This window comes from Vulpes vulpes, chromosome 12 (genome assembly GCF_048418805.1).
Source record: "Vulpes vulpes isolate BD-2025 chromosome 12, VulVul3, whole genome shotgun sequence".
NCBI lineage: Eukaryota > Metazoa > Chordata > Mammalia > Carnivora > Canidae > Vulpes > Vulpes vulpes.
Genome location: NC_132791.1, coordinates 178,999,244 through 179,023,591, shown reverse-complemented (window position 1 = coordinate 179,023,591; position 24,348 = coordinate 178,999,244). Strand labels below are relative to the sequence as shown.

General features: G+C 39.8%; 1 protein-coding gene and 1 long non-coding RNA gene across 3 annotated transcripts in view; both read left to right on the top strand.

Moving 5' to 3' along the window:
* The first annotated feature begins 2,313 nt into the window (after positions 1-2,313).
* LOC112929509 (uncharacterized) lies at positions 2,314-6,225 on the top strand. Its single transcript, XR_011996128.1, has 3 exons — positions 2,314-2,484; positions 5,416-5,461; positions 6,057-6,225. It is a non-coding gene; the product is annotated as an uncharacterized lncRNA (long non-coding RNA).
* Positions 6,226-13,987: 7,762 nt separating this feature from the next.
* The window catches only part of AP1G1 (adaptor related protein complex 1 subunit gamma 1), a 76,870-nt gene continuing 66,509 nt past the window's right edge, over positions 13,988-24,348 (top strand). Inside the window, exon 1 of one of the 2 annotated variants that reach the window (XM_026011631.2) lies at positions 13,988-14,494. The gene's annotated coding sequence lies outside the window, so the exon portion shown is untranslated. Of the gene's footprint in view, positions 14,750-24,348 lie in introns of both variants that reach the window. The other variant, XM_072731580.1, reaches the window with a different exon arrangement.

Below are 24,348 nucleotides of genomic sequence, written 5' to 3'. Positions count from 1 at the left end.
GTACCATGTTGGATTATGGTTAAGGGGCACACTTTTCTGATGCTTTGCTCCTTGGTGGTTATCTGATCGGGACTCTTTTACTTTCTCTCTTTTTGTTCTCTCTCTTCCAAAGAGTTCTATGGTTTGTTTGAAAGAGGACACTTTATAAAACTTTAGACAACACAGAAAAAGACTTTGACGAAGTAAAAGCCACATGAAATGCCATAAGAGATGTACCCAAGAGGTCAGTCTCTAGACTTTTTCTCTTTCTTCTCTCTTCTTTAGGTGATTTCATCCTACCTCATGGTTTACAATCCCATCTTTAGGGTGAGGGCTTCCACATATATATTACTAGCTAAGACCTCTAGCTTGATATGAACTCCAAGCTAATATAGCCACTCACCTTCTTGACATCTTCACCTGGATGTTTCAGAGACATCTCAAACTTAACATGTCCAAAGGTTCTCTCACCCCTTCAAGGACCTACTCATTCTATAATTCATGGCAATTTTGTGTTAGGGCAAAATCTTTATATTTTCCTTGACTCTACCCCTTCTCCCTACCTGTAGCCACTGACCAATCTTCAGCAAATCTGTAAAGTAACCAGTCTACCTTCTAAATCTATCCAGAATCCTACTACTTCTCACCACTTCCACTCACAGCACATCTATCTAATCTACAATAATCTCTTGCCTGGATGACTGCAATAGCCTCTTAACTGGTTTTCCTGCCTCTGCTCCTCTTCCCATTAACTGAGGTTCAATATAGTAGAGACCTGGTTAGTACCTAAGTCAGATCATCTCACTCTTATGCATTTAAAGCCTTTCCTTTGGCTTTAAAATATTTATTATTTATTTATTTATTTTAATTTTTTAATTTAAGAATGAGAGCATGAGTTGGGAGGGAGAGGCAGAGGGAGAAGGAGAAGCAGACTCTTGGCTGAGCCAGATTTGGGGTGGGGCTCAATCCCAGGACCCTGAGATGCTGACCTGAGCTGAAGTCAGATGCTTAACTGACTGAGCCACCCAGGCGCCACTGTCAACTGGCTTTTTACTTCACTTAGAATGACAGGCAGCAACTTTCTTCTCATCAAGGAGGCTGCCCACATGCACTCTCACCTCTTCTCACTGACCTCTTTCTTTCTACTCTCCCTCTTATTTACTCTGCCTCAGCCACACCGGCCTCCTTGTGCTTCTTCAAACACGCATGCTGGTTCCCACCTCAGGACCTTTGTACTTTCAGTACTCTGTGTTCTCTGGCTAATCGGCCCCATCTCTCCCTCACTTCCTTCAGGTCTGCACTTACATGTTCTCTTCTCTGGAAGTCACTTCCTAGCTACCTTCTCTGAAATGTCACCTCTTCCCTCTTCTCTGCTTTATGTTTTTTCTCTATTGCTTTTATCTCTGACGTACTGTACAGTTCACTTAGTGATCTTGTTTATTATCTGTTTCTTCCACTGGGATATCAGTTGTATGTGGACAGAAACTCTTGTCTGTTTTGTTCACTGTAGCATCCTTAGCACTGTGCTGGGTTTACAGTAAGTGGCCAATAGATTCTGTCAAGCAAATGAATAAATCTGGAGTTTGCCACTGCTAAAGTTTGATAAACTCTCTCGTAGACCTATCTATACATATTTAAGTGTAGCTCTTAATCATTGATGTACCACAGGGTCTGATCTCATAGGCACTCAAAATATAGTTATTGGAAGAGAGAGAAAGAAGAAGCTTGTGGGGGACACCTGGGTGCTCAGCGGTTGAGTGTCTGCCTTCGGCCCAGGACATGATCCCGGAGTCTGGGAATCAGGTCCTACGTCGGGCTCCCTGCGTGGAGCCTGCTTCTCCCTCTGCCTGTGTCTCTGCCTCTCTCTGTACCTCTCATGAATAAATAAAATCTTAAAAAGAAAAAAAGAAGCTTGTGGGCCAGAAGCTTGAAGGTTGCTTTAACTGTCATTGACTTACATTGGAGTCTAAGCTTCATGAAGGCAGGAATCACGTCTCTTTGCTCATGGGAGCGTCTGGGTGGCTAGGTTGGTTGGGTGTCTCCCTTTGACACAGGGCATGATCTCAGGGTCCTGGGATTGAGCTCTACCTCCAGGGGGCTCCCTGCTCGTTGGGGAGTCTGCTCCTCCCCCTAGTCTGTGCTCTCTCATGTACCCGCTCTCTCTCTCTCAAATGAATAGACAAAAAACTTTAAAAATTAATTAATTAATTAATTAACAGACATGTGTTATACCCTTCAAAAAAAAGAATTTTTGCATGTAGTGGGTATGCAATAAGCAAATGTGTGATAAAATGAGAATGTAATATGATTCTTACCCTCTTGCCTCAGGCTGAAGCACCAACAGACCTGGTCAGTATTGAATTTACTGAGGATATCAAGAAGGTGCTCTAGGAGAACAGGTGGAACTGGTTTGATCCACTTCGGGCATCACCAGTCTCTGTACCGGGGCCCTTTCCTACGAGATCCCTAGCACCTTGTTTCTCATGCCTTCCTACTGAAAGACAGGTCAGTACAGAAAGAGAAACTGAATCTGGAATGATACTACAAGTAGTGGTAGTGTATATTTCTATGTGAGCTTTTTGAATGGTACAGTAATCTCTGTGAAGTTTTGTAAACCTGGGGGCATATTTACAGTCATTTAACTGACATTTGATGTGTTTTTATGCTGAACTCATGAGAAATGGGCCTATAGTCTTTTATCAACCTCCTGACAATACCGCAATATGGACAGCAAGGAATATTTTTATGAGCTGGACAAATCTGAAAGCCTTTAACATACAGTGTCTTAGACTCATGTTTCAATATTAATTTATTTGTAGTGAAAACACTTTACTCTCTTGTTGAAAATAATATAAAAATCTCAAAACTAAAAAAAAAAATCTCAAAACTTTGTATACATAAATCTGGAGAAGTCAAATAAATAAAAGTTAAAGGGATCCCTGGGTGGCGCAGCGGTTTTGCGCCTGCCTTTGGCCCAGGGCGTGATCCTGGAGACCCGGGATCGAGTCCCATGTCAGGCTCCCGGTGCATGGAGCCTGCTTCTCCCTCCGCCTATGTCTCTGCCTCTCTCTCTCTCTCTGTGTGACTATCATAAATAAATAAAAAATTAAATAAATAAATAAATAAAAGTTTAAGAGCCATAGACATTAATTTTCTTTATTCTCTATTCCTTCTCTATGAAGTAAAGAGAAATTGTTTTATTCTTTTTACCTTGGTAGGCATTTCTGGGCCATGAAGCTCTTTTTTTTTTTTTAAGATTTTCTATCGTAGGGGTGCCTGGGTGGCTCAGTTGGTTAAGCATCTGCGTTCAGCTCAGGTCATGATTCCAGGGTCCTGGGATCAAGCCCCACATTGGGCTACCTGTTCAGTGGGGCGTCTGTTTCTCTTCTCTCCCTCTGCCCCTCCCCAGTGTTCATTCTTTCCCTCAAATAAATTAAAATATTTTAAAAAAAGATTTTATATTTCAACATAATTTAACCCTGATTTTCCTTGTTGAAATTATTTGAACCACACATTGTGTATTGCTCAACTTCCAGTCTTGGAATGCAAGTCCTCTGATTTAAAATAAAAAAGAGTGATAATCTCTAGCTCCATCCATGTCACTGCAAATGGCAAGATTTCATTCCTTTTATGACTGAATAATATTCTAGTGTGTGTGTGTGTGTGTGTGTGTGTATAAAACATCTTCTTTATCCATTCATCAGTTGATGGACACTTGGGCTGCTTCCATATCTTGGTGTTGTAAATAATGCTGCTCTAAGTCATTCAGAGAAAGACAAATACCATGTGATTTCATATGTGGAATTTATGAAAAAAACGAGCAGAAGGAAAAAAGAAGAGAGAGACAAACCAAGAAACAGACTCCTTTTTTTTTTTTTAAGAGATGTATTTATTTATTTATTAGAGAGAGAGTGAGGGCACAAGCAGGAGGAGAGGCAGAGGGAGGGGCAGACTCCCCACTAAGCAGACAGCTCCACGCAGGGGTTTGATCCCAGGTCTCAGCGATTACAGCCTAAGCTGAAGGTAGATAGATGCTCAACTGACTGAGCCACCCACGCACCCCAAGAAACGGACTTTTTAAAAAAGATTTTATTTATTTATTCATGAGAGACACAGGGAAAGAGGCAGAGAGACATAGGCAGAGGGAGAAGCAGGCTCCATGCAGGGAGCCTGATGTGGGACTCTATCCTGGGACTCCAGGATCACGCCTTGAGCTGAAGGCAGATGCTCAACTGCTGAGCTACACAGATGTCCCAAGAAACAGACTTTTAACAATAGAGAACAAACTGTTGGTTATCAGAGGGGAGATAAGGGGGATGGGTAAAATAAGTGATGGGGATTAAGGAGTGCACTTGTGATGAGCCTTGGGTGATGTATGGAAGTGTTGAATCACTACATTGTATACCTGAAACTAATATAACACTGTATATTAATTAACTGGAATTAAAATAAAAAATGGGACGCCTGGGTGGCTCAGCAGTTGAGCATCTGCCTTTGGCCCAGGGCATGGTCCTGGAGTCCTGGGATTGAGTCCCACATAGGGCTCCCTGCATGGAGCCTGCTTCTCTCTCTGCCTATGTCTCTGCATCTCTCTTTCTCTCTCTCTCTCTCTCTCTCTGTGTGTCTCTCATGAATAAATAAAATCTTTTAAAAAACTTAAAAAATGAGAAAGAAAACTTAATTATGGAAAATTTAAAAATATAGAAAATTAGAATAATACAATGAACTTCCATATACCCGTCAGTTTTAACAGTTGTCAACATTCTGCTTCTTTTATTTCTTTTCTCTTTCTCTCTTCCTGACACTTGTTTTGGTGGAGAAGAAGGAATTTAAAGCAAATTTCAGACATATAATTTCACCTGTAAATACTTCAGTGTATATTTCTAACACATACCTTTTGTTTTTATAATATAAAACAATGCCATTATGATGCCCAATACAATGAAAAGTTCCTTAGTATTATATAATACTTGATCCACATTATATTTTGCTGATTGTCTCAAAAATGCATTTTTACAGTTATTTTGTTGAAATCAAGATGCAAAAAGATCTCACATTTTATTTGGTTGATATATTTTTTAATCTTTTCATCCTAACACTTTCTTCTTCCTGCTTGTCCTTTTCTCCTTGCCATTTATTTGATGGAGAAAAAGTCTAGTGACTTTATTAAACTGAATCATCTTTCACAAGTAGCATCTCCAAGCTTAAAGATAAAAGATTTCCCAATTCTTGTAGGCGACCACAGGTGACAGAAGAAGCAAAACTCATAGCCACTCCTAAAGCTAATTTCCAGAAGGCATAAAAAAAAAAATTCACCTTCAGAAGAATGAAGCTTGACTGTGATAAAGTTATTTTTATGAAATATTTATTGAAAAATTACTATGAAAAAATATGTTGGGAACTCCAACCATATCCCAGTGATCTTTTTTCTTTCAGAGTAACTCCTATAAGAAGAACGATTTGCTTCCTTCACTGGTTCCTAGTAAGTATGGGGAATTCTCGTAGAAACTGGAATTGCTTAGTATTTGTTGAAGTTTTCCAGTTGTTATAAGACTATTCCTCAAGGTGCCTGGGTGGCTCAGAGAGTTAAGGGTCCCAGCTCAGGTCTTGACCCTGGTCCCAGCTCAGGTCTTGATCTCAGAGTTGTAAGTGTAAGCCCCATTTGAAACTCACTTGAAACTATGGAGGAAAAGACTGTTCCTCCATAGGTGAGAGAAGGTTATTACTGATTCACTAGAAGTACAGTGGGTTCCTTTATAATAGCTAACAGTTTTCAAACTGGATGTAGATCTGAGAGAGAGCACAAAAAAGTTTTAAAACCACTACCACACTGGATCATAATGGCACATATTTTGAAAAAGTGTGCCTTTTTAAAAAGTCCAGATTGTCCTTGAAGTAAGGGCCAAAAAGATTTTACCATTACCACCATTTGCATGATAGAAGAGTTATGTTGTTCGCCAGCCAGATTATATGCTGCACTCTCAAAAGTCATAATAGCCTACTGTTTTTGAGGCTGGGATTTCTTTCTGGAAGACTGTATTATTGTGACTTTTAATTATATGTATTGAAATGAACAGGTCCAGGGACGCCTGGGTGGCTCAGCAGTTGAGCGTCTTCCTTTGGCTCAAGGCATGATCACGGAATTCGGGATTGAGTCCTGCATCGGGCTCCTTGCAAGAAACCTGCTTCTCCCTCTGCCTGTGTCTCTGCCTCTCTCTTTCTCTGTGTCTCTCATGAATAAAGAAATAAAATCTTTAAAAACAAAATGAAATGAACAGGTCCAAGACTCAACCCCCCAACTTTTCCAAAGCCAGAATCAAGATCCAAGATTGGTTTTGATAACTTTATGCTACCTGATTTGCCCAATATAAACCCTCAAGTGAGCCTATCCATTGACCCTTATGGTTCTGAGGAAGTCGATTTTGAAGATCTTAACCGGAGACTTGAAATGCTGAAGAAAACCACATAATTCCTTGGTCTTGGATTGAGCAATTAATTGGGAATCAGAGCTATTCAGCACAAATTTTAATATGGCTACACATGTGTGGGTCTGAAGTTTTCTCATTTACAATCCCTCCCATCTCTTAAAGTCTATGGTTCTCTGTCTGTAATAATGTGTGTGTGTGTGTCTGTTTGTACATACACATAAAATTATTCCCGTCTTTTAAAATTTATAAATCTTAGGGGCGCCTGGTTGACTCAGTTGGTTAAACATCTGCCTTCAGTTCAGGTCATGATCCCAGGGTCCTGGGATCCAACCCCACATGGGCCTCCCTGCTCAGCAGAGAGCCTGCTTCTCCCTCTCTCTCTGCCCCCCCCCGCCACCTCATACTCTCTCCCTCACTCTTTCAAATAAATAAAGTCTTTTAAAAAATTTAAATATTAGATGAAGATTCCTGACCTAAAAAGTTTTATTAATTATAGTCAATAAATTGTTTTCTCCTGGGTCCTTATTTCTTTCATAAGTATCACTTTTCTCAGGGAGGCAGAATGGTGTGTATTTAAACCCTACCCACTTATTAACTGTAAGATTTTTGGTAAATGGTACCTCCTGTTGGATGTGAATAAGAGAGCAAAGAAACTAGAGAAATATGTATCTTTTTAAAAATGAGTATTTTGGGGGTGCCTGGGTGGCCCAGTTGGTTAAGTGTCCGGCTCTTGGTTTTGGCCCAGGTCATGATTTCAGGGTCGTGCGATTGAGTACAGAGCCCAACACGGAGTCTACTTGTCCCTCTCCCTCTGCTCCTCTACCCACCTCTAGAATAAATAAATAAATAAATAAATAAATAAATAAATAAATAAAATATTTTTTTAAAATGAGTATTTTAGGGATGCCTGAGTGGCTCAGCGGTTGGATGCCTGCCTTTGGCCCAGGGCGTGATCCTGGATTCATGGGTTCGAGTCCCACATTAGGCTCCTTGCATGGAGCCTGCTTCTTCCTCTGCCTATGTCTCTGCCTCTCTCTGTGTCTCTCATGAACAAATAAATGAAATCTTTACAAAAAATAAATAAACAAAAATGAGTATTTTAAAGAAAGAATGTGCAAGCACAGAGTGAATGAGAGGTGTTGTCAGGAAATCCTTGGAATCTGGTATATCTGGGCTCTGCCACTTACTAGCTGTGAGCCTCTTTTTTCTTACCTGTAAAATGGAGACAATAATGAGAATGAAAAGAAATAATGTATGTAAAGCTCTTTAGCACTTAGTACGTACTCAATAGATATTAGTTTCCTTTTCAGTTTCTATTTGCTAAGTTCTAGTGGGCTAAATATTAGTGACTCTATGAGATTGGATAAAGGAGAGGCTGAGAAAACTAGATGGTCAGATTAATTATTCTGGTTCTTGTACAGCTGCTTTTGTTTTTAGCAGCCTCTATGCCCAGTGCAGGGCTCCAGCTCACTCCCTAGCTGAGATCAAGAGTCTGATGCTTAACCAACTGAACCACAGGCACCCTTGTCTTTCTTTCTTCTTTCTTTCTTTCTTTCTTTCTTTCTTTCTTTCTTTCTTTCTTTCTTTCTTTCTTTCTTTCTTTCTTTCTTTCTTTCTTTTTCTCAGGGAGGACTGAGAATGGTGCCCATATTAAGAAACTAAAATTACTTGAGTAGGAAATGAGTCAGAGCCCTGCTGTGTTTCTGGACGGTGCGTCCCTCTCTGGCGGCCACAGTTTTGTCTTTCCTAAACTAGAGAATGGCACTATTTCCTCAAGTTGGGGTTTGAATTGGTTGCAATCTCACATATCTGGTGAGAGTTTCACTCCAAAAGTGCCAACATAATACAGAATCATTTACACCAAATATAAGTACTCCACAAAAAAGAAAATATTGTGACATGAAACTTCTTGAATGGTCCTCTGGACTGCCTCTTTTAAGAAATGTCTAAAGCAAAGAAGGAGCTTGGGTGAACCTTGTATCCTGTGGGCTTTGGTCTTTACTTTGAAGGAGTATGTATATACTACATTTCCTAATGGTCTTGGTAGGAGGTCAAAGACCATATGGAGTTGGCTATTAGGGTTTCAATTTTTACATCATTTCTACCTCTTTTGTTACACTGAAAGATTAATTCCTAAAGCCTTTTCTCAAGGCAGGATAAATTGTGAGTAGGGAACCATGCTTAAAAGAATTGTAAAAATGCTTTTTTTGTGAAAACATTACATAAACAACAGAGGGACTAATTTCTCTCTGACTTTCAGGTTTATTTATAGATTCGGGTGACTCAAAGGAGTGGAGCTGCCTCTTTGACTCACGTCACTGTCACTGTATTTCCTACAGGGTTGTATCTCCTTCACTCTCCTTTCTCGGCTGAGGTCTCTGGCACGTGGAGAAGCAGGAAAAGTTCCTCATGAAAGATGTTCACCACATTTCTGCAGGGAGAGCTTTCCCTATCTGCTGTAAAATTGTATGGTTTCAGCTGCTGATACTGAGTCATTTGAGAACCCCACTACATCTAAGCCCAAAAAAGAAGGTCCCCTTCTGGTACCACAGATGTCTTTAAAAAAGACCTCTTTCACTGTTTTGGTGCCCAATGACCTCATTTTTCTGCTTCTTTTAAGACTAGGATTTATCTGCTGAATGATAATATCATGATATTTTTGTGTTTGAGGATTTTTTTAAATCTAGTTTTCCTTAGTGAGGTTAAGAGAGGTATGACAGTCTCTTTTGAAAAGTCTATTACAGATTCTGTGCACCTAGGACAATGTGGTATAGTGAAAAGTCTTGGGCAGTACATTTATTAAATGATTATATGCTATAAGATATACAGTTACCACTCACTTTTCAAAAGTTCACATTAGACCACTTCACTTTTATGAATGACCTATGTTAGTACCTGTTTTCAATAACCAAAGGAGATCTGAAGATTTTCACTTCGACCAAAAAAAAAAAAAAAAAAAAGTGAAAAGTGAAAATGGCATTCAGTGTTTGTTTTTCAGTGAGCTTTTACAGAAGCAGCATGCACACCGAACAGTGAGAGTGGCCCTGCCAAGTTCCCTGAGAACTATGCTAAAATTTAGATATTTATCCTAGAGAAAGCTCATATTTATTGAGCTCATTTATTTATATGCCTGCCACTGTTCTTAGTACTTTAAGTGTATTGGCTCATTTGATAATGACACCAGCTTTAAGATGCCAATGCCACTACTATTATTCACTCCACTTTATAGATGGGTACAATGAGGTTCAGAAATCCTCAGATACGTTAGGTAACTTGCTGCAAGTCACACAATAAAGAGAGGAAGAGCAGCAGCATTTAAAAAAAAAGATTTTATTTATTTTTTTCATGAGGGACACAGAAAGAGAGAGAGGCAGAGATACAGGCAGAGGGAGAAGCAGGCTCCATGCATGGAGCCTGAGGTGGGACTTGATCCTAGGTCTCCAGGATCAGGCCCTGGGCTGAAGGCACGCTAAACCGCTGAGCCACCCAGGCTGCCCCAAGAGCAGCTTTTTAAACCCAGGGAATCTAGCACCAGAAACCAACACTTTTAACTACTGTGGTATAATGCCTGTATAATTTACAAGCTCATGACAGGTGAGGAGCAAATGAATCAATGTATATAAAAACACTTTTGTAAATTGTAAGACACAATGCACTACTGTGACTTGTAGTGGACAATCAATAAATGGCTTAGGTGAATTATTTGGTGGCACAAAAAGTATTTACACTTACATTCTAATGATCCTTGATACTTTCCAAAGTACTTTCACATATTTGATCCTTTTGGATAATAAGCCACTTTTTAAAAAAATATTTTATTTATTTATTCATGAGAGGCACCCACAGAGAGAGAGAGAGAGAGAGAGAGAGAGAGAGAGAGAGGCAGAGACACAGGTAGAGGGAGAAACCGGCTCCATGCAGGGAGCCAGAAGTGGGACTCTATTCTGGGTCTCCAAGATCATGTCCTGGGCCCAAGGCGGCGCTAAACCGCTGAGCAACCCAGCCTGCCAATAAGCCACTTTGAATCCATTTTCGAACAAGGCTAGTCATAAATAAATATTGGACAGCTGAAGTAACAGGAAATGTTAAACACCTTTCTTAGAGCATGAAGTTAGTAACCCAGCCAGGATTGGCATGTGAATGGTCTGACTCCTGGCTGATGCCTTTTTAGTTTTTGTTTTTTGTTATTATTTGTTAAATTTGATATATGAGTTATTAATAGTAAACAAAACTATAAAAATAATGATCTTTTCTCCCAGCATTCTTTCTTCCTAAAAGTTTTGTTAATTCCTTCAGGATGTTGCTGTATAAAAACAAAATCTCCTGGGATGCCTGGCTGGCTCAGTCAGAAGAGCATGTGACTCTTCATCTCAGGGTTGTGAGTTCCAGCCCCATACTGGGTATACAGTTTTACCAAAAAATAATAATAATAATAATAACTTTAAAATAAATAAAACAAAGATCTCCTTAGCATTTGGATCTATAAAACTTGATTATAAGAATTTTTTAAAAAAAGTATGCCTTTTTCCCACAAAAAGTACAGTATGTTCATTGCAAAAACAAAACATAATAAAGTAAAAATCCTCCATAATCCTACCATCCAAAGGTAGCCATTTTCATATTTTACTTTTATCCTTCAACTTTTTTCTGTGTATATATATATATACACTGTAAAAAAAAAAGATTTTATTTATTTATTTGACAGAGAGAGAGAGCACAAGCACAAGCAGAGAGAGTAACAGGCAGAGGGAGAGGGAAAAGTGGGCTCCCCACTGAGCAGTGAGCTGGATTCCAGGATGGAGCCTGGGATCATGACCTGAGCCAAAGGCAGAAGCTTAACTGACCCAGACACGCCTATATACACTTTTTACAATATTATTATATATTAATATATAATATATAATATAATGTAAAATAAATTTACAATATTGTACTATTATAATTTATTATATTGTATTATATAATAGTAAATATAAAATACAAATAATAAAATAATATTAAATACAAATATTGAAATGTTTATATCATAATAAAAATAAATTTAGGGAACCCTGGGTGGCGCAGCAGTTTAGCGCCTGCCTTTGGCCCAGGGTGTGATCCTGGAGACCCGGGATCGAATCCCATGTCGGGCTCCCGGTGCATGGAGCCTGCTTCTCCCTCTGCCTGTGTCTCTGCCTCTCTCTCTCTCACTGTATGCCTATCATAAATAAATATTAAAAAATAAATTTACATTATTATAATATATAATAATTATTATATGAAATATAATATATAATACAATTGTTTTTTCTAATATGTCATATCATGATAATAAAAATAGAGCTATAGCTTCATTTTTATTGGCAGCATAGCATTCTATTTTATTGATGTGCTGTAATTTATCTGGTAGTAAGAATTATGCTTAACTAGATGCGTAGTAAGTCTTCCCTAACTTTAATGGCTAACCACAGAAACCAAAGCTCTTAGGATAATGGTGACCATGCTAATATACTGGGTCAATTGCTTTAATTTTTCAGTTGCATTGGAGTTTGGTAATTATAAAGATAAACATAATTAAAAAGATACATGAAGGGGAGATATATGACTTGGCATGGTACTAGAAAAGTTCCTTCCTCTTTCTGAAGAAGATAATTTTTCTTTTGTGGTTTGCAGTGGCAAACACTTAAATTAAACCTCTGAGCAAATTTCTGTGATGTTGCAAACAAAACATTTCAACTACTTTGCAACCTGCAAACTCCTTATTCTCATGGGAACCCCAAGCTGTTTTTTTTTTTTTTAAGATTTTTTATTTATGAGAGAGAGAGAGAGAGAGGCAGAGACACAGGCGGAGGGAGAAGCAGGCTCCATGCAGGGAGCCTGAGGTGGGACTCGATCCAGAGAGTCCAGGATCACACCCTGGGCGGAAGGCAGACGCTAAACTGCTGAGCCACCCAGGGATCCCCAGCCCCAAGCTGTTCTTAATGTGTGTTCAAGTCTAGCTATACTTCAGAGGAATATGCTGTCACATTATGTTCTAGTTTTTAAAATTAATTAATTAATTAATTACATTTATTTATTCATAGACACACACACACAGAGGCAGAGACATAGGCAGAGGGAGAAACAGGCTCCATGCCAGGAGCCCAACGTGGGACTCGATCCCGGGTCTCCAGGATCACACCCCAGGCTGCAGGCGGAGCCAAACCGCTGCACCACCAGGGCTGCCCATGTTCTAGTTTTTTTAAAAAAAGATTTTATTTATTTATTCATGAGAGACAGAGAGAGAGGCAGAGACAGGCAGAGGGAGAAGCAGGCTCCATGCAGGCAGCTGGATGTAGGACTCAATCCCAGGACCCCAGGATCACCATCTGAGCCAATGGCAGATGCTCAACCACTGAACCTCCCAGGCGCCCCATCATGTTCTAGTTCTATGCTACTGCTTAGTAGTTGCGTGAACCAAGGCTGCATTGGACAGTAGTGCACTGCAGGGTAGGAGGCAACTGAATTCCATAAGCATTCTGTTCCTCAGATCATTTCCATTTGGGCTGATTCCCCCGAGTGTGAGTGTGAGGGTGGGTGGGTAGGTGTGTACCCTTTTCTAATTCAGGAGGTGGCCCTGAACAGCAGAATCCCAATGTGGGAGGGGAGGAGGGTCTTGCAGTAAGCAATAGTTTGTGACTCTCAGTCTCCTTACTTGTGAAACTAAGTTAGTTATGCTTGTTTAGTCTGATTCAGGAGATTGGTGGGAGGGTCAAATTAGATTACAGAAGGAAGATGCTTCTATAAAAAATATGATATATTTGATAATAAAAAGTGATAATTACTACCATCACGCCCCCAGGCCTTTGTGTCCAGTCACTTTTTAAATCCTAGTAGTTAAGGAGTAAAACTGTACAGGCGGACCTCCTCAGTTCAATTTCTGGAAAATGTTTTGAAATCTCTGCATGAAAGGGCTTGTCGAAGGAAGACAGTGCAACCTCCTGTCTCTGACAGGTCCTAAACTCCAGATTTATGGTTATTTGGGTTCTTTTTGGCATCTAGCCAGGTGCTGTGCTTTATTCACTTTCAGGACAACTTTACTGCCAATCTACCTGAAGGATTTTAGCTTAGGTAAGTCACCTTTCCCTTAAATGGGCTAAGATAATCATGACCCTCTTTAGCAAGTTCACGTGGAAAATAGTTGTGTCAGGTGTTAGTAATTATTTATCAAGCCAGGGACTGTCTGGGTAGACTCTCTTTGGCTCAGGTCCTTAGCTGATGGAGACAGTGAGGAAAGCCCAATCTGGATCACTAGTCCAAGTCCTTTGTGTTTACGTACGTGGAAGCTGAAGCCCTGAGAGATTCAATGACTTGTCCAATGCAGGAGGTTGAGGGCTGGTACTGGGTCTGGAATCCATTCTTCTGTATCATCCTCTTGCTCTTTTTATAAGATACTTTGCAGAGATACCACAAAAGTATAGAACCCAATACCACTTGGGGCGTGTCCCTCAAGTTAGAAAGGTGAGGTCTCAAAACACCGGAGGAAGCAGTTTGGGCTATTTGTGTATTAAGTTCCCGCCCCCCCACCTGCCTGGCCTCGCCCCGCCCACTTCCTCCGCGGTAGTCCCGCCCCCTTTCGGTGGCCCCCGCCGCTTCCTGGTAGCTCAGCCTGCTCCTCCCCCCGCCCGCGGAACCAATGTTCGGAGGCTTTTCAGGGTCAGCCGGATCTTTCTCGCTCAGACTCTTCGCAGCGGTGACTCGGCAGCAGCGTCTCTCGTCATCAGTGACCGCCCCGTACCTTGCTACGCTTTGCGTCGCTCTGCTAGGAGCAGTCACCTCCTCCTTGGCAAATAGTCCTCGGCGGGGTCCGAGTTCTTGGTTAATAGGAGAGGGGAGGTAGAAGAAGTTGCAGCTAGGGAACACGGAATCGACAAGGAGAGGGGGATAGAGACCCAAGTTTCTGCAGTACTGCGCGAAGTTAGTTAGAAACTCCTCGCTTCCTAAGAGGATCCTTCCGCCTGCAGTAGCGGTGGTGAGGCCGAGGGAGCCGCCATTTTGGATGTTCGGTTCCTGCTGCCACTGCTGCCGCCGCCCCCGGAGCTGCTGGTTTCATTCGAGGTTTCGGGCCGGTGAGTGTCACTCGCGGCGCTACGAACATATTGCTTCTTTTGCCCCGCGCCTGCTGGGAGCGCTCGGCCGGAAGCTTCCTGTCAACACCGGAGGTCCGGTCCTCGGCTTCGGGGGGCGAGAAGAGAGGACAGAGGCTGGCCCAGGAGGGGCGCGGAGTCCCAGGGGCTGCTCCGACTTCTTGAGGGCCGACCCGAGGCCTCGGACCCGGAGGCTCCCCGCGCGGCTGCGTTCGGAGTCGTGGCGCTGCCCGGCCGGTGCGGGCCTCCTCTGGACCCATTGACTTTCTCGGGCTTCGATCCTCTCTTGAGGGCTCGTTCAGGGAGCCCGGGGTTAGCGGGGCGGGTCCCACCCCCGCGTGTCGTCTCGGAGCTACGTATCAGCGTTCTCGTGTCTTGCACTCGGGTCAGGTCTTTCGTAGAACTCTCTAAAGGTCTTTCGGAGGCTCCGTTAGTCGCTGTCTGCCCCGCAGTGCCGGCCCCTCGGAACCGGACGTCGGCCTCGCCTCTCCCTAACCTTCCCACCAACTTCTTTCCCGATTTTCGGGGTCCCTCCCCAACTCCCGAACTCACCCGCGAGTCCCACTGCTTAGCCTTCTCGCAAAGCCCTGACCCTGCGGACGTCAGTTCCTACTAATTCCATCTTCTCGACTGTCTGGACGAGTCGGGACGATTGCTTATGTTTCCTTGTTAAGGTTTGATGAAGGCGGTCCGTCGAGCCGTTCGCTCGGAGCACACTTGAGCAGTTTTAAAGCTGATTGAATGGCTTTTGGGGAGGGATAGGGAGAAGGCTGTCAGAGGTTTCTCATTTGTGAATTCTCTTCCTGTGCTGAACAGTTGGCTTTTTTTGGGGGGGGAGGGGGTGTTTATTGACACTTCTGTACTTGTCTTGGTGTGGTGTATGTCCCGGGGCAGGGAAATTGCCTGAGAAGGAAGGATCTTAATCCGACCTCCGTAGTAAGGGAAGTAACTTTTTTTTTTTTTTTTTTTGGCTCCTGTCGCGATTAGTTAACAGAAGAGAGGACGGAAGATTTCTTAGTGGTCTCAACTTGCAGGTGTTTCGTACGGCAGTGATCTTTGCTGATTCTTAAAAATACTTAGACCTCGTGTGTGGGATTTTTTTCTTTTTTTTGGGGGGGGGGGAGCTCGTTGAATTTTAAATGTTCGCTTCTACTGTTCCCCATAATACTTGTCAGACTATACTATACCCTTAACCTTTTGGCTTAAAAATATAGGCTCTCCAGGTGTCCATGATCTCATTACTTTTATGCTGTTCTTAAAGTATGTTTGCAGTGTAGCGTGCTTGAGTAAAAAGCATTTCACACTAATTCACGGATTATTTCCTACATTTTAAGTTAGGCGAGTGTGATTGAATCCCCTCTATTTTATCGCAGCCTGGGTTTTAAAATCTGCGAGAGACAAATAATTTAAGATTACAGTCTAGGGACTGCTGAAATTTAAATTTGTAACTTGACGGACTCGATGTAGGGAGTGAAGAGGAAAATGAAAAAAAAAAAACATAACTTGAATCAAACATTTTAATACTTCTAAGCCATGTCTAAGTGCATTGTTCTTATCAGGTAGATAAATTCCTGTACTGGTCATATGATGTTTCAATAGAAGACTGAATGTTTTCATTGTAAATAGTGTTCTTTGTTTTAAAGAGACTTTTCAAAAGTATGTTAGTATTTGTGTATTTACTCTTGAGATAGGGAATTTCTCTTTTGGTTTGAAGGAACTGTCGAACCCCTGAACGTGTATGGGATACCTAACTCATTTACCAAGTATCCCCATGTAGTTATTGAAATGTTCATTTCTGAGCTATATATATTTTTTTCTGAGTTAAATTTTTTAAAAGGTTATTGGAAGAAATATCAGGTGTTACCCAACTCATTCATTTTGTTATAATTATTGGTAGTTAAACGTCGTTCATTCTTAAGTGGTTTACATTCAATTGGAGAGTGTCCTTTTGCCTTACAAATTATAAGCAAAGTGCTGTTGATTGCACTGTTGATTAATCACATACTTGAATGTCTATTTTGTCTAAGGTGGTGGGATTATACTTGTAAGAAACATTATTTAGGATATCTCAATTCATTTTCTTCTGGGAGCAGTTGCTTGTTCCTTGTAGATTTGAGAGTTAATTTTATTTTTTTAGTGAACTCTACCTCCAACTTGGGGCTGGAACTCAACCCTGAGATCACGACCTGAGCTGAAACCGAGAGTTGGATGCTCAACCAGCTGTGCTACCCCAGGCACCCTCAAGTTTTTTGTGATTTATAAAAACTCTTTACATACTGAAAAAGTTGAATATTTTCCAAAAGACTATTTTTAATTAAAAAAAAGAATTAGGAAACTACATACCAAAACAGATTTTCAAAATGCTTAATCCTCTTACTTGCATTTGATGAGGATTTAAAAATTTTGTGTATAAAGCAGGACTTAACTAATAGAACTTTAAAACTCTTGGGTTTAACTTCAGAGACTCTAAAAACTATTACTTTCCCTTTCTGTAAACTGCAACTACTTGTTTAGCTATTTTTGGTCCTTAAAATTCATTAATTCTCAGCTTTATGAATTGTTTAGAGTTCTTGATTTTGGCATTTTCATCTCTTATTTTTATTCAGTTTCTTTCATGCAGGATAAGATTTAACAATTATTTTTAAAATTAAGAGAACATAGAGATTTGTGTAAGCTCTCATATTTCTTGGCTTCTAGGTTTCCAAAATTGTACCTTTTCAAAAAGTATTAGGATTTTCCCATTTGCTTTTTTTGTATAGAAAATTTTATATCCGTGAAGGCATTCATTTCTCTCTTGAAAATACATGTAAAGTTTTTTTGCCCCCTTCACTGAAGGAGTAACACAAAATACTTAATTTTTTTTTCAAAACACTTAATTTGGCATGAGTTTTGGTTACTACAATAATCTCTCTTCAAAGTTTGAAGAGTCCAGAAGTAAAAGAAACAACGCAGAACTTTACATTTGAGTCAGCATTAACTAACACTTTTTATGTGTAAAAAGGACAAGGTTTAAGATAATATGGTTGACACGAGAAATGCTTTTTCACTAGGTACTTGGAGGTTTTGTGTTTTGGCTTACTCACAATTGGAGAGGGAAGATAAGGGATAAATGTTGTCAATGAAAAATAGATTTCAAAGGAAAAAATCATAGTTTTTAAAAAGATGATGGAAACATATGTGACTTTTGTACTTTATAAATAAATGAAGACATTTTAAAGGCAAGTAGTTTTTACCTCCTTTCTCTGTTGATACAGTGCAGCAAAGTGTAACCTGATAAGTAGTTGCTTTGCTCACTCCAGCTTTCTTGTTGGAGCTGATTGTGATTATGTTTTACTGAGCATTGTAGGCTTTTCAGCTTGTTTGGCCTTGAGGTTAATGTTATGGACTTCTGGGAAGAGCAAACATTAGAATGACATGATCTTAGGTCTTTGAGGCTGTAAAATCTTTGCACTCCCCTTTTCTTATAAATCTTTGAGTTAAAAATGAGACTGACAAAATAGATGATGTACACTATTGGGTTAAAAGAGCTAGCTTTAGTAAATGATCATATAGTTGTACAACCCAAAAGGAATTCTATTAGTATTTTTACAGCTCATTTTAGTGAAGCTATTTACTAAACCTCACTATTGGGAAATTATTCTGTTTTAAGCTGAAGAAAAGGAAGGGAAGTAATTTTTTAAAATTCCTTTTTAAAGTCTGCACAAAGGATTTGGTGTCCTTCCCACTTTTTAAAATTTTTGAAAACACGATCCTTTTAAAATATGCTGAAAATACTGGTTTGAGATGAATAGAGAAATTAAGTGACAAAGTTTTTGTAGAAACTAGGTTTTGGGTATGATTTATTGAAGGTAAGCTGTTGTGAGAAGAGCTTTTTTTTTCAGATAGTACACTGGATATGTGATTTTTTTTATTTTTTATTTTTAAAGATTCTATTTATTCATGACAGAGAGAGAGAGAGAGAGAGAGATAGAGAAAGACAGGCAGAGGGAGAAGCAGGCTCCATGCAGGAAGCCTGATGTGGGACTTGAGCCCAGGTCTCCAGGATCGTACTCCGGGCTGAAGGCAGCGCCAAACTGCTGGGCCATCGGGGCTGCCCTGTTTTTTAAACGTGTGTTTGTTTCTACCAGTGGAAGTTGAGCTTTTTATTTTCTTTAGAAACATCCCATGGCAAAAGCATAATAAATGGTGTTGAATATTTAAGAAAGTAGAATGAGGAAGTAGCTTACTAGCTTTTAGTTGTTATTTTTATTTACATACACTGAAATTTATTTATTTAAAAAATTTTTAGGGATCCCTGGGTGGCGCAGCGGTTTGGCGCCTGCCTTTGGCCCAGGGCGCGATCCTGGAGACCCGGGATCGAATCCCACATCTGACTCCCGGTGCATGGAGCCTGCTTCTCCCTCCGCCTGTGTCTCTGCCTCTCTCTCTCTCTCTGTGACTATCATAAATAAATAAAAAATTAAAAAAAAAAAAAAAAAAAAAGATTTATAAAAAAAAAAAAAAAAAAAAAAAACAAATAAAAAATTTTTAAAGTAAGCTTTCCACCCAGTGTAGGGCTTGAACTCAACAACCTCAAGATCAAGAATCACATGCTCTGTGGAGCCAGCCAGGCGCCTCTATGCACACTAAACTTTTTACTGTTTCTCCAATACTTCATGTTCTTTCATTTTCTTTGTACCTGTTCTGCCTATACCTGGAATGCTTTTCTTTTTTCCCTTCTACCTAGTGAACATGTTCTTCCTTCCTCTTCACCCCCAGGCAAAGGGGTGTACCATTTTCTTTAAAGTACTTGAATTGTCTACTTTTCCTTGAACTTTCAGAGGATAAGGACTATTTCATTTTGACATCCGTAGTACATAGCACAGTGCCTGGCCCTTATCTACTCCATGGAATAGATGATATGAATGAAAATAATATGGGGAAAATGTTCAAGTACTCAGGGATATGATAATTGGTTGGTACCAGAGCCAATAGCAGTCAGGATCCTGAGCTATGACAAGCTACTGCAAGTCATTTACTTGTGAAGTGCAGAGTTGATGTCAGGGAAGTTTATTTTCAGATTTAGAAAACATAAAACCTTGTGTCTTTGTCCTTGGAAATATTATTTAGATGTTTAACTTTGAAATTGACATCATTCTTTTTTCTCTTTGTGATTTACTCGGACTCTTTGTTTTGCAAAAGTTTCAAGTGGCAGCAAAGAAATTAAAAAAAAAATCACTCTTTTCGCTCTTTCTTTTGAATATCTAATTTGTAATTCATTATGGTAAAGAAACTGATAGTAAGTTGAGAACTTCAGTCTTTTCCCCGCTAATGAAAATTGGTTGATACAGTTCAATGATTTGTTATTTTCTCTCCTCCTGTTTGAATTATAAACTTTTATATAGTGCTAAAAAATCTAAAAACATTTAGAGCTATTAATTTCTCTCAATCTCTTCATTGTTACTCCCTAGCCATTTTACCAGGTTATGGGTATACTTCAGTATTTCTCTCCCATGTTTGGTCAAGTGTTGTATATAGTAACACAAATATGCACATACATAAGGGAGATCATACTTTTTATTTTACTCTGTAACAAGCTTTTATTTATTTTTATTTATTTTTAAATATTTTATTTATTTGAGAGAGAGAGAGAGAGCATGAGAGGTGTTGAGGGGCAGAGGGAGGAGGAGAAGGCGACTCCCGGCTGAACAGGGAGATGAACTTGGGGCTCAATCCCAGGATGAGCCAAAGGCAGATGCTTAACCAACAGAGCCACCCAGGCGCCTCTGTAATAAGCTTTTCTTAACACATCCTGGTCAGTAAATATAATTAGATCTTGTTTTTTAAACATCTCTATTATGTCTCAGCATGGATGTGTACTATATGGAATTTATTCAGTTCCTTTTTTTTTTTTTTTTAAAGATTTATTTATTTTTAGAGAGGTAGTGTGGGGAGTGGGGTCGGGGAGGAAAGACAAAAGACAGAATTCTCAAGCAAACTCCTAGGTGAGTGTGGAGCCCAATGTGGGACTTGATCCCAGGACCCTGGGATCATGATCTGCACTGAAAAGGATTCTGAGACTTAACTGACTGAGCCCCCCAGGGGCTCCTATTCAGTTACTTTCTTATGAACATTTAGGTTGTTTTAAGATTTTGTTAATATAAACAGTGATACAGTAAACATCCTTGTACATGTTACCTTATTTGCTGCTATTTTAATTTCTACATATTAGATTCTCCAAAGTGGGATTTCTGGGTTAAAGGAAATATACTTGAAAAAATTTTTTTTTTAAGATTTTATTTTTAAGACCAAGAGAGAGAAGCAGAGACATAGGCAGAGGGAGAAGCAGGCTCCATGTGGGGAGCCTGATGCGGGACTCGATCCCAGGGCTCCAGGATAATGCCCTGAGCTGAAGGCAGATGCTGACCCACTCAGGTGTCCCTGAAATGTGGTTTTTTTTTTTCCCCCTGAAATGTTTTTGTTGCCATATTATTCTTTAAGTAGGTCGTCACCTACTTTAAGTAGTGTCCACCTCCACTAATAGTGGGTTTTCTGTATCATCATATCATTAGATGTAAATAATTTTTAGTGGTCTGCTAGATGATGAATCCTTTTTCAGTTTGTCTTAATTTTCCTGGCCATTATTGGAGCTAGCCTTTTTTTATTGTGGTTTTTGCTGTTTGGATTTCCTTTATTGAAAATCTTCTGTTCATGTCCTTAGTTCATTTTTCTTTTACGTGGTTTGTCCCCTTTATCTTCTAGGAACACCTTTTGGTATATTCTTTGTTGTATGACACCTGTATTTATTCATCTGAAATTAACTTTTATATGATAAAAAGCAGTGGGTCTTTTATGGTTTTGCTTTGTAGAGAGAGCCAGCTACATGAGGATTAAACAAATCTTGCTTTCCTCAGTGAATTAAAGGCCGTTTTTTAAAAAAAATATTTATCTGAGAGATAGAGATAGCATATACAGAAAGAGGGGTAGCAGGAGAGGCACAAGCAGACTTCCCACTGAGCAGGGAGCTTGATGTGGGGACTTGACCCCAGGATCTTGAGATGATGACCTGAGCCAAAGGCAGATGCTTAATTGAGCCGATGAGGTGCCCCAAATAAATGCCATCTTATATGTTGTTTCCATATATGTTTGCTCTATTTCTGGTTCTTTTTTTCTCTGTACTATTATTTTACTTTTTTGAGTGTGATAACTTTGTAAAAAGTTGCACTCTGTTAAGAAAAGCTCCTATCACTGCCATTTTTCATTTTCTTGACAGTCTTAAACATTCATTTTTATATCTATTGATTGAAAATAATTCTTTTTTTAAAAATTTATTCATGAGAGGCACAGAGAGAGAGAGAGAGAGAGGCAGAGAGAGAAGCAGCCTCCATGCAGTGAGCCCGACGTGGGACTCAATCCCGGGTCTCGAGGATCACACCCTGGGCCTAAGGTGGCGTTAAACTGCTGAGCCTGCTGAGCCACTTGAGCTGCCTTATTCAAAATAATTCTATTGGGTTCAGAAAACCTCAGAAAAAGCCCACTGTTTGGAATTGCACTATATTCATATATTAATTTTGAGAGGCCTGATGTTTTTAATTATCTTAATTTTTCCTTATGACTAATTTCCATTTATTCAGGTCCTTTTTCAGTTTTAAGTCCTTCAATAAAAGTTTCATAAATTTAATAGTTTTCATGTAATTCTTAGGCCTTCCTAGGTATTTTATAGTTTTTGATACTATTGTCAATGGGACTTTTCCTCCTCTATTTCTTCTTTCTTTTCAAGATTTTACTTATGCATAAGAGACACACAGAGAGGCAGAGGGAGAAGCAGGCTCCTCTTGGGGACCCTAATGTGGGACTCAATCCCAGGACCCCGAGATCACACCCTGAGCTGAAGGCAGCCGTTCAGCCACTGAGCCCCACCCAGGTGTCCCTATTTCTTCTTTCTTTTTTCTTTCTTCTTAATTTCTTTCTTTCTCTTTTTCCCTCTCTCCCTCAGCTCCTCACTTCCCCTCTTTCTCCCTCCCTCTCTCTTTCTCTTCTTTCGGAGAGAATCTTATGCAGACTCCTGCCCAGTGTGGAGCCCAACATGGGGCTTGACCTCACAACCCCGAGATCATGAGCTGATCTGAAATCAAGAGTTCGATGCTTAATGGACTGAGACATCCATGTGGCCCTTCCTCCTCTATTTCTAACTGATGTCAGAAACGTGGGTTAAAAATGGATCTTTAGGGATGCCTGGGTGGCTCAGCAGTTGAACATCTGCCTTTGGCTCAGGGTGTGATCCTGGAGTCTTGGGATCGAGTCCCACATCAGTCTCTCTGCAGGGAGCCTGCTTCTCCCTCTGCCTATGTCTCTGCCTCTCTCTGTGTGTGTCTCATGAATAAATAAATAAAATTAAATAAAAAAAATGGATCTTTAATTTTGGACCTGATCCCCCTCCCTTCCTTTCTTGGTATCCAGAACTAACATAACTTGGATTTATGAAGAATATGCTAGGGAAACTTTATTATCTTAATATGAAATCATTTTCTCATAACTTTCTAATAAACTTTCTAATGTCATCCTGTAGAAAATGCCATTAGGTAAAAGTGACTGTCCTTTCAGGATGAATGCTGTCTTATTTGGAAAGTTCATAGTTTTCGTTTCTAATCCATTATTGATTTATATTTTTTTGAATTTTTAAATCAAGATTTATTGCTCAAATAAATGTTTGTTACTTAAAAGGTAGCAGAAAATATATAGAACTTTAAAAGGCATCTGTATTTATACAAGGCACAGATAGTCTATCTCCCTTAACGTTTATTTGTTATATCCTTTGGGGCATAGCTCTAAAAACAAATTTTTTTTTTTTTTTTAAAACAAAATTTTTGTTTTGAAAATTTTGTGACAATTGTTCATAATTGTGGGCTCCTTAGGACGTTTTTGCTAATAGTATTAGGGATGAGAGTGGAATATTGCTTTTTATTAGTGTCAAATTAGATACTGATTGTGTTTATCCTTGTTTATTTGGCCTTTTTAAAAAAAATTATTTAGATAGAGTGCACACAAGTGAGAGGAGGAGGAGCAGAGGGAGAGGGAGAGAGAGAATTCTCAAGTAAACTCCCTGCTGAGTGTGGAGCCTGATGTAAGGCGTGATCCCAGGACCCTGAGATCATGACGTGAACTGAAATTAAGAGTCAGCCACCTAACCGACTGGTGAACTGAAATTAAGAGTCAGCCACCTAACCGACTGAACCGCTCAGGCACCCCTTATTTGGCCTTTATATTCTGCATCTTTATGCCATTGAACTGTTCAGAAGGCATATTTGCATTTATATACATCTGGTTTTTTTTTTTTTTCTCAGTTTCAGTGAATTTTGGTTATGGATACTTTTAAAAGAAGATTCTTGTAATTACCCTCGCATTTTAGGGAGAATTGAGCTTAAGACTTCTTAGAAGAATGCCAGCTGGCTGCCTAGACAGGGTGTGGTGGTATCTTGATGTGGTCACACATTTCACAGCCTGTTGCTTAGCCTTGGAGATGGAAAAATTCCATTTTAGTATTACATCTAGGGATGATTTAGCCTAATCAAACTCACTGATGTGTGAACTAGAATAACAGTGTTGTAATTCCCAAGGGGCTATGCTTTTCTTCTGAATTACCTGTCTGATTTCCAGGTCACCTCTTTCCTTGTGTGGAGGAATTTGGGAGACAAGATACTTGGGAAGACAATTGATAATGACAAAGTTGGATTATGAGCCTGAAACCACAGCATATAAAGTTGAATGGTCTTGAATGATTCATTTCTGTAGGTCCTGATGAAAGAACTATCCCTGTTCCACAATGGTGTTTACCTCTGCAGTGACCAAAATACTTA